Source organism: Hordeum vulgare, chromosome 2H (genome assembly GCF_904849725.1).
Source record: "Hordeum vulgare subsp. vulgare chromosome 2H, MorexV3_pseudomolecules_assembly, whole genome shotgun sequence".
NCBI classification, from domain to species: domain Eukaryota; kingdom Viridiplantae; phylum Streptophyta; class Magnoliopsida; order Poales; family Poaceae; genus Hordeum; species Hordeum vulgare.
The window spans coordinates 484434988-484446501 of NC_058519.1; positions in this window are offsets into that span (position 1 = coordinate 484434988).

The following is an 11514-nucleotide window of genomic DNA, read 5'->3' on the forward strand; positions in this document are numbered from 1 at the left end:
ACTAATGGACTACATACGAATGTATATAAACATATTTTAGAGTATAGATTCAATCATTTTGCTCCGTATGTAGACCTTAGTGAAATCGTTTAAAAGACTTAGAGGGTGTTTGGATACTCTCTAGTCATGTGACTAGTAGTAGTCAGACTAGAAGTTTTTAGTCAGGCCCTGTTTGGAAGGTGACTACTACTAGTCAGCATTAAATGTCTCTGTATTAAATTATTCTCATTTATCTTCCTTCCATTGGCGTGCCAGCATGGGAGGATGAGCCATTAATTGGAGAAGAGACTTTAGTCACTTTTAGTTGGGGGTGGGGTGACTAGGGACTAAACTAGTTTTAGTCACCCATTAGTCAGGGGTGTTTGGAGGTTTACTGACTAAAGGTGACTACTACTAGTCTCTAGTCTCTAGTCTCTAGTGATCCAAACACCCTCTTATACTTCCTCCGTTCTAAAATATAAGACCTTTTAGGTATTTCACTAGAAGACTACATACGGAGCAAAATGAGTGAATCTATACTCTAAAATATGTCTATGTACATCCGTATGTAGTTTATAGTATAATCTCTAAAATGTCTTATATTTAGGAACGGAGGGAGTATACCACAAGCACACGCATATAGGGCTGGACGTTCGGTTTATACGGTTAATACGGTTCGGTTTATTCGGTTCTATATAATTCCGGTTTTGAAAGAATAGAAATCGAAATAATCATTCAAAATTTAGAAACCGGACCATATTAACCATAATATATCGTTCGATTTGTTCGGTTAACCGAAAAATCAAAATTCATGCACTTGTCAATATAAGTGTAATGACTCGAGAGCACTCATTTGGATTGTATAATATGCAAAAAGATAATCACAAGTTCTAGCAACCTTAATATCATTCTATGGTTTATTCGATCAAGCAAACTAGTAACCATAATTAAGTAGAAAAAGCATATGGAACGTGAAATGTATTATGTGCGTAAAAATGTGTGATGTCTCCATACTGTTGCATTTTCGAAAATCTATACCTAATAATAAAGCGGCTATTGCTTCCGTTGAAAAATCCACCGTGGCATTTTTATAAAAAAAAACCTGTGATTTTTGTTATTAAATCCACACTCCATCATATATCTGCAACGTAAAAGGAAAAAACGATTTATATTAATTTACACAGGAAGTAACTACGATCGGAAAAATTACATGAACTACACTGTGCATGCAACACCGGGAAGATTAGCTATGACGTGGTTGCCCAAGGAGCCAATAAAATCACGAGCATGCTTCTGTTTCGATATAGAAGATGTGATGAACATAAGATGTACATGTGTGATAGGAACACATATTATATTGCATTATTATAAATCGACTACGTACGCATCTTGCGATACCTAATAATAAAGCGGCTATTGCTTACGTAAAAAAACCCACCGCGACATTTTTATAAAAAGACTGTAATTTTTGTTATTCAACCCGTGCTCCATCATTTATCTGCAACGCAAAAGGAAAAAAATGATTCGCTGCAAAAATTATACCCGTACGCATCGCCTCCTCCCGTCGACCCTGGGCCACCCTGGCCTGTGCCCAGGCCGCCGCCACCCACACGCCGCCGCGGCCGACCTCAACCGTCACCGCTGCCGATCTCAACTCACCCGCCTCCGCGGGCGTACCTCTCCCCGCTCACTTCCCCCGTTGCGGCGCTCGAGCGCATCGCGTCGACCCTGATCCACCCTAGCGTGTGTCCAGGCCGCTGCCACGCCACTCGCCGCCGCGGCTGACCTCAACCACCACTGTTGTCGATCTTAACCCACCCGCCTCCACGGTCGTACCTCTGCCCGCTTGTTGCCCCCGTTTCGTCGCTCGAGCACAGCTTCTGGATCAAATCAATGCGACGGCTACAGTGACTAGGGATGATGTGTCTGCTCGATGCAGAACAGCGGTGGCGCGCGGATAAGGCGCGGCGGAGCGAAGTACTTGCAGGTGGAGGCGGGCCTCCATGGCTCACACGGGGAACTCCGAGGTTACGACGCGACAACGACGACTCCTTATGGCCAGATAGTGGCGCCTAACCCTTGCTCCCCTCATCCTATCCCCTCCTCCGACAGGAACTCATCATCTGGTGTGATCCCCTCCCCATGCCTCCAACCGTGTGCCAAGCACCGGCAATAAATTTTGTTTTGTGGGGATTTGTTTGCTGATGAATGAATGTATTGAATGTAAGATTGTATTGTTGTAGAGACAGAGAATGGAACACCACCTTGAGTTTATCATCTGATCCCACATTCTCTACCCCATGCGTGAAATAAGATAACGGTCCATTGATCAATTCACGTAGCCTCTTTGTTTTGCTTTGTTTGTCCCGTTCAATTTCTCATCATGGTCGAATTAACAATGGACAGGTTGATTTCTCAATAAAATAGGATAGGACTCACTACATTAGTTAGTTAGTTTATTATTTTAATAAATCAAAATGATTATAAAAATATTAAAAGCGTGTGGTATTTTTTTCTCCCGTTGCAACGCACGGGCCCTTTTGCTAGTAAGGTATTACATGGGGTATCCCACATATCGGTTTGTTCCATTTATTCAGTTTCTGGGCATAAAAAACCGAGCAAAAACAAAACAACGAACAACCTTAAAATTTCCAACCGAATCAAAAATCAAACCAGCAAATAAACCGACAAATCGGTTAATATGGTTCAGTTCGGTTCGGTTTGGTTTTTCGGTTTTCGGTTTTATAGTGCTCACCCCTACACGCATACATACACGGCGTATTTGGTTGCTTGCATAAGGTAACTCCAACGCGTCGATCCGAACGAACGATACTTTCGTCCGTTTTTTGTTCATTTGGATCGACCATCCACTTGATATTCGTTTAGTTTAAGATTTGGGTAAACTGTGTGTCCAATACGTTGACCTATTTTTCGTCCGCTCAGCCGGCCAGCATTCATTTTAAATTGGATTTGAACATTATTTTTATATTAAATGCATTTTAACATTCATTTTTATCAATTATTTACTAGGAATATAATATCAAAAAAAACAAAAATCATAATTAGACATTTTAAAAGATGTCCAACTTCCTGAAGTGCTCCTACTAGTTGGATTAAGATCTTCTCTAACTCTTCGTTGGTTATCTGTGGATTCTTGAGCACAATGTCTTTCTTCTTTGATGCTAAAGAATTAGACGTTGCTTCTCCTTTGTTCTATTTTTAGTCTCATCTATACATTCAATTCTAGATAAAAGTGCAAAACATATAGCAAATTTCGTGAGATCAATAGATCAATGTATTCATCTTCCCAATACTAAAAATTACATCCATCCTACACACAACATTGAGGAAATAATAAGCTACCAAAATTGCATAAAGCAAAGAGCAAAAGGCCAAACGAAAATCATACCCCATCGTTTTTGCACTTCGCGAACGCCCAACCGGGATGTTCCGGCGTCCAAAAACACGTCGGGCGACCTGCAGCGAGCAGTTGTCGCACTATATGAATGGCAAAGACGAGCACGCAAGCTTTTCGGCCAAAACCGAGCCGGGGCGGCCGGCGGCCGTGGCCTTGCCGGCGAACCTGCGACGGGTCAAACCCGAGCGGCTAGAGGCGGTTTGAGCGCCTGCATGTGGCACTGAGGGATTGCCCGGACCTGGTGGACCGGCACCCGATCAGTCCATGTCAAGCGTAGTCCGCCAGCGGCCTGATTCAGCAAAGCCTGTCGGCAGGATGCGTAAAATTTTGCCAAACCCCACTGCCGTCACACATCCACCAATAGTCCTTCTTCACCGGGATGAAGGAGGCACCCCACCGGTGGATTTTCTGCTGCAGAGCTAGGGTGGCCGAGGGAAAATGGGGTCGCCAGCCTAGGGTTTGTGTGCTTGCGGGAAGAGGTTGGGGGAGAAGGGGATAAGAAGGAGAGACTGTGACGCCGACTAGGAGGCCACAGAAGGAGCACGCGGGCAAGGCTTGTGTCCGCTCCGTGTCCGCAGCAACGCAAATGACGCCCAAATTTGCGCACACGATGGGTCACGAGCGGATGAAAAGCGGACGCGCATCCATTTGGGTCGGTGCGTTGGGCCATCTTTTCTATCCACCGCGACCCAAGTGGACACGCACGGATGAAATGGATCGACGCGTTGGAGTTGCTCTAAGGTCCAATCAGGCCCGTACGGGAAGGAAATAGGTTGATTGATTGCCCGCATACGCTGTTCGACATACATTGCACGAACTTTAAAGCACCTTCGAGTTGGGACCGGGAGCTACATCTGAATCGACAGTTTCTCCAAAGCCAGGCTTGTGTGATGCACGTGGGCGGTTGCACGTGAGGAGCCATGCTCGAGAAGTTGTGTTGCTTCCCGAAGCGTCGGCAGTTAATATCCTCACCTTTCCTCGTCGATTTCTCTTCCCTCCCCCTCTTCCCACTCTCACCAACAACGGCGGCGGGGTTCAGCGGCTCGAGGAATAGCAAGTCGACCTTTGTCCCCTTCATCGATATCCGCATCGGCAGTTTGACAATGGCGGTAAGCACTTTTTTCCCCTTCTCATGTACAATTTCGCATTCGATCCGCTTTTAGGTTCGATTCATGTTAGGGGAATGGGGAATCGGGATAAATAGCATCATCGTGAGTCTATAGCACCAATGGGTTTCAGGTTCCCGATCCAGATTGAGTACAACATAAATGGGGATTGGGGGTTAATCTTATGCAGTAGTCTCAGATCTTAGCCAGGACGACCCTCGAGGCCGTTGGAGCGACGGGTGACCTTGGCCTTGTTCGTCTCCTCGACCTACACCATCTTATCTTATTCCTCAAGGGAGTCCAACTCGATTGGCATGCTTCCGTGTCTTGGCTATAACGCCCTTACAACCATGGCCACTGCATCTTCTTCTTCCACCTCCATCGCCACCTTTTCTTGTTCTTCCTCCAGCGCCCTTACAACCATGGCCACCACATCTTCTTCTTCCACCTCCATCGCCACCATTTCTTGTTCCTCTCCAGCAACCCAACAGTCTTTGTCGAGCGTCGTTGGAGTCGGCATGATTCATGGTCCAACATAGTATGTCGACTGACATAGCGCCCTTCGTTGCGTCAGGAATCAACGTCTTTAACTCCTTTGGCATCATCGCCTTCATCATAACGTTTGACTCTTTGTCAAGGTCTTCCATGCTATCGAAGTTTGAGCATACTTCCATGGTGTTCTCGAACTTGGTGAGGTCACCGAGCGAGCACCCTAGGAAGAAAGTCCTCCATCCAATGACCCAAGGGAAGGGGTTCGGGTTCAGGTTCAGGTTGCTATTGGAGTTCATGGAGATGGGTAGGAGGAAGGGTGGGAGACACAGAGGGTTGGGTAAGTGGTGACAGTCAGGCTGGATAAATAAAGGGGCTCTTGACGATAGGTTTTAATGGCGATCAACCTTTGAACTTTGTGTGCTTCGAGGTCACCGAGCGAGCACCCTAGGAAGAAAGCCCTCCATCCAATGCCCCAAGGGAAGGGGTTGGGGTTTGGGTTCAGGTTGCTGTTGGACTTCATGGCGATGGGTAGGAGGAAGAGTGGGAGATAGAGAGGGTTGGGTAAGTGGTGACGGTGAGACTAGATAAATAAAGGGGCTTTGGACGATAGGTTTTAATGGCGATCAACCTTTGAACTTTGTGCTCTTCATAATGCAGATCTTCACGGAGAACAAGGGCAAGTAGGTGGTGCCGCCAATGGAGCAGGACAAGGGCAAGGACGTGGTGCCGCCCTCAGAGGTGACACCCGTCCAGGTGCCGCCGACGAACAACGACGTGTCGGAGGATCCCCACAGCAGTAAGCGCCAAAACTACGACCACAACCATGAGGAGGGTGGGGCAACTCACTTCTGCAAGGTGATCATGGCCCCGCAACTCAATGCCATACCAATGCCCCTCAACTTTACGAAACACTTCTTGTTCGTGTCGCGGGAGTTCAAGCTCAAGACGAACACCGACTGCTCATGGAGGGTCACTGTCCGGCTGTTGAACGACAGGGTCACCCTCGATCAGGGTTGGGCCACCTTTTCCGTCCTTCATCAGATCAAGATCGACTACACGATGACCTTTAAGTTGGTGACCCCCAACACGCTCAAGGTCATCGTCTTCAACGACGACGACATTGAAGTGGTGACAAAGCGCGGGAGGCACGACGACGCTTTCGTCGTGAACGTCTAAGACATCCCTCTATGCTCGACTTGCTTTAATTTAATATTGTAGTGCTTTCCTTTTAAATTGATTTGTTTATGCGTGGCACTTAAACTGTTTGCTACTATTTTGAGCTGATTTCTTTATGTTACATGTGTTATTCTTGACGCCGATGTGTGTTGGTAACTTCACCATCAAGTCAAAGAGATTACCACACAACAAACGTTGCATGCAATCAAACATCTTATCTTGTTTGCGCATACACAAGTGGGTAACCAAACAACATGCTTTTTGTTACAGTTTATAGGAAATGCAGGCAACCAAACTAAATAGAGTTGTTAGTTTTTTGTTTGTTTTTACTCAGTCAAGCCTTGTCGAACCAGGCTTCACGGACCAGCCTCGAAACGGATGCCAAGCACGCCCTAATGTACCAAGGTATCCATTTCTCAAGATTTTATGATGCAAATATCTAGCCAACATTCAGTTGAAAAGAAATGGCCATCAAGCGTCCAGGTTGTCATGCCAAAACAACTAAAAATGGCATGCGTTTGCTAAGGACTTGCTAGCTGCGAAAGGAAAAAAAATCATGTGTATGGAAAGGTCATTCGTTTGATTTTGATCACACATCCGTAGGGATGTTCGCTGGGAGCTCCTTCCGAGCGAAAGTTCGCCCATCAATGTTTCCGAAAATCCATAATACCAAATGTATGGATATAGACCACTATAAATGCTCTGAGCAAAAAAAGGATGGGATGAGCTAGTTGTTATTAATCCGTTAATGATGTGTGTGGTCACGGGTCCTATATGTGCACGGCTATCATGTGTTTTCCTTTTCACCTCCATCATTGGACTCTAACCTTCGAGTAGGAATTCACGTGCCACACATTGGTTAACTTGGACCGGAAAACTGAAGATTGAATTCACGTGCCTTTTAGCTATGTGCATTTCGTTGGAACCTAGAAGAAGGGTAATGCAAGCGAATCATACAGATTCATACGGATGGATAGTTATCTTTTTGATAGAAAAAGAAAGATAGAATGAGATGCATCCTACTAATGAGTTAGCACATGCTTCCTACTCCCTCCGTTCCTAAATCTAAAATCTTTTAAAGATTTTACTATAGACTATATACGGAGTAAAATGAATGAATGCACATTTTAAAATATGTCTAGATACATCCGTATATAGTTCATAGTGAAATCTCCACAAGGTCTTATATTTAGAAACGGAGGGAGTACATTCATTTGAGCGATAAGTAAGTAGGAAGCACATATTAATGACTCTATCTATTCAAACTCAAAATCTCTTGAATCTAGATCAACAATGCATCGAACATATATAGATTATTACACAATATAGTACTATATTTTTTCTTGAAAGGGAAGAATACCCCCGGTCTCTGCGTCAAATAGATGCATGCAATCCTTTTATTTATAGATATAATCAAAATAGTATGCCGTCCAAAACATGCTCACATAGAGCTGCATATAAATCTAAAAGTTAATAAAAATGCAACATCCGACGAAAATAGGAATAGATGCCTAAGAGCATCTCCAGCCGCGCCCCCAACACGCCATTTCCAGGTTATTTTTTTTCATCTGCGAAGAAAAAAGGCTCACTCGCGTCCCCAGGAGCCGGTTTTCGCCGGTTAGGGCCGAAATTGGCCCCGGCGGTCCCAGCCCGAACCCAGCGCGCTGGGGGGAAGCGCACGGGGACGTCGGCGGGAGGAAAAACGATGCGTCGGCCCCCTGTCAGGTGAAAACATGCTTTTTCTTCTCCGGATCCCCCCTCTGCACCACACCTTTCGCCACCGTGCCGATTCCGGCGCCGCCCACCTACCTACCGCCGCTACAAAGGCCATCTCCCCGTCGATGAATGTAGGGTTCGCCGCGGCTTCGCCCCTGCTCTTGGCAAGTTTTCCTAGCGCTCTGGGCATGTACGTGGCTGCGCGTCCGCCACGCCGCCAGGTGTTCGGCGATTTGTTGGGCGATGAACTCCGACGACGAGGAGGCGTTCGCGACACTAATGAAGGAGGAAGCCGATGCCGACACCTGGGATGGAGAGCACCTCATGGTCCTCGTCGCTCTAGCCGGCCTGTTCGCGAGTAATGCAAAGTCGAGGCTGATGGCTCAGTGCCGGGCCTGTGATACGTCCCAAACGTATCTATAATTTCTGCTTGTTCCATGATCTTTTGGGTGGCATTGTTATATGTTTTGCTACACTTTTATATCTTTTTACACATATTTGGACTAACCTACTAACTCAGGGCACCCAGTGCCAGTTTCTGTCTGCTGATGTCTTTTTTTGCACGAGCTTTTACCCAAATTTCCGGAGCCCCAAATATCCCGAGAAAAAAATATAAAAATCAGCGCACCAAACGCTTCACGAAGCATGAAAGGGGGCCAGAGGGGTGCCAGGGGCCGCTCAGGCGACCTGTGGGCGCGGCCCACCCCTAGGCCGCGCCAAGAGGCCGCCTGGGTGGGCCCACGCCCTCTGGTGTCCTTCTTTCGCCTATATTTACTCCTCCGCGAGGAAACCCTTCCATCACATCCAGAATTACGAATTTCTCCATCATTCGGCCGCAACAACGCTTCCGAGATCGGGAGCGTCAGGAGACCTCTTCCCGGCACCCTGCAGGAGGGAGGATTGACCTCTGGGAGCTTCTCCACCATCATGGACGCTTCTTGGACGTGCGTGAGTAGTCCTCCTTGGACCATGAGTCCATGACCAGTAGCTATATGATGTCTCCTCTCCAATCTTATGCTTCCATGATTAGTCCTTGTGAGCTGCCATACATGATCAAGGCATCTATGTAATTCTCTTTCTATTGCTATGCTCGGTTTGTTGGGATCCGATGGATTATGAGATTATGTTCAGATTGTTATGAGTTATATATTTGATTATCCTTTTATATTATGTTCCTTAGTGATTCATGCATGTTCTCAGTTGCTATTTATTGCTTTAGTCGAGTAGTAGATTGTAACTCCAAGAGGGAACGTTAAGCATGATTGTGGGTTCATTCCCCTCGATGTCTAGCTTGAGTGACAGAAACATGAGACTAGGGGATGTGTTTGTTGGGGAACGTTGCATGGGAAACAAAAAATTTCCTACGCACACGAAGACCTATCATGGTGATGTCCATCTACGAGAGGAGATTTTGATCTACGTACCCTTGTAGATCGCACAGTAGGAAGCGTTAAGAAACGCAGTTGATGTAGTGGAACGTCCTCACGTTCCTCGATCCGTCACGCAAACCGTCCCACGAACCGTCCCGCGATTCGTCCCACAATCCACTCTGATCTAGTGCCGAACTGGACGACACCTCCGCGTTTAGCACACGCACAGCTCAACGATGATCTCGGCCTTCTTGATCCAGCAAGAAAGGCGGAGAAGAAGATGAGTTCTCCGGCAGCGTGACGGCGCTCCGATGGTGGTGAGGATCTACTCCTGCAGTGCTCCGCCCGAGCTGCGCACAAATACGATCTAGAGGTAAAACTATGGTGTCTAGATCTGAGTTGCACGTGGCAAAAGTTGTCTCAAATCAGCCCTAAATCACCACTATATATAGAAGGGAGGGGGAGGAGGCTTGCCTTGATGACAAAGTCCCCAGGGGTGCGCCGGCCAGGAAGGGAGTAGGATTTCTACTCCAATCCTACTCAAAATAGGATTGGAAAGTGCAGTCCTTCTCTTCCTTCCCACCTCCCCCATTTTTTTCTTTGGTTTTCTTCTTATGGCGCCAAGGCCCTCTTGGGCTGTCCCACCAGCCCACTAAGGGATGGTGCACCACCCCTAGGGCCATTGGGCTTCCCCCGGGTGGGTTGCCCCCCTCCCGGTAAACTTCCGGAACCCATTCGTCACTCCCGGTACATTCCCGGTAATGCCCGAAAACCTTCCGGTAACCAAATGAAGTCATCCTATATATCAATCTTTGTGTCCGAACCATTCCACAAACCCTCGCGACGTCTGTGATCTCACCCGGGACTCCGAATAACATTCGGTAACCACACATATAACTCAACTATACTAAAACATCGCCGAACCTTAAGTGTGCAGACCCTGCGGGTTCGAGAACTATGTAGACATGCCCCGAGGCACTCCTCGATCAATATCCAATAGCGGGACCTGGATGCCCATATTGGATCCTACATATTCTCCGAAGATCTTATCGGTTGAACCTCAGTGTCAAGGATTCATATAATCCTGTATGTCATTCCCTTTGTCCTTCGGTATGTTACTTGCCCGAGATCGATCGTCGGTATCCGCATACCTATTTCAATCTCATTACCGGGAAGTCTCTTTACTCGTTCCATAATACAAGATCCTGTGACTTACACTTAGTCACATTGCTTGCAAGGCTTGTGTGTGATGTTGTATTACCGAGTGGGCCCTGAGATACCTCTCCGTCACACGGAGTGACAAATCCCAGTCTTGATCCATACTAACTCAACGGACACCTTCGGAGATGCCTGTAGAGTACCTTTATAGTCACCCAGTTACGTTGTGACGTTTGATACACACAAGGTATTCCTCCGGTGCCAGTGTGTTATATGATCTCATGGTCATAGGAACAAATACTTGACACGCATAAAACAATAGCAATAAAACGACACGATCAATATGCTACATTCATAGTTTGGGTCTTGTCCATCACATGATTGTCCTAATGATGTGATCCCGTTATCAAGTGACAACACTTGTCTATGGTTAGGAAAACCTTGACCATCTTTGATCAACGAGCTAGTCAACTAGAGGCTTACTAGGGACAGTGTTTTGTCTATGTATCCACACATGTATATGAGTTTCAATCAATACAATTATAGCATGGATAATAAACGATTATCATGAACAAAGAAATATAATAATAACCAATTTAATATTGCCTCTAGGGCATATTTCCAACTGTGTTGTTGCCACCAGGGAGAAAAAAACGGTGCTTGTGACCTCGGTTGCAAGGATTGTTTACCTTACGCATAGTTCGTTAATGCAGTTGTGTGTTGCTTTGAGTTTACACTTTGGGTGGGGCTCGCAACTTAATACCAGCGAGATGTTCTGGATAGATATCTCAAGGTGGATGATTAGTAAGTAGATGTTGATGAATAAATGGTCTACTTTTCTTGGCGTAATGCCCATTACTAGTGAGCCTCTAACTTTCAAGTAGCATAATTAGCATTGCGGTGCGTTCATAATTCTGTCAATTGCCCAGCTGTAATTTGTTTACCCAAGCATAGTTGTTTATCGTATTTTGGGAGAGATACATCACTCGTGAACATAATGTGACTCCGGTCCATATCACCACCATTGCTTACACCTCCATCATTTACCATTTTCATTTACTTTTCCGTTGCAATCACTATCACTATTCCCACTTGTGTT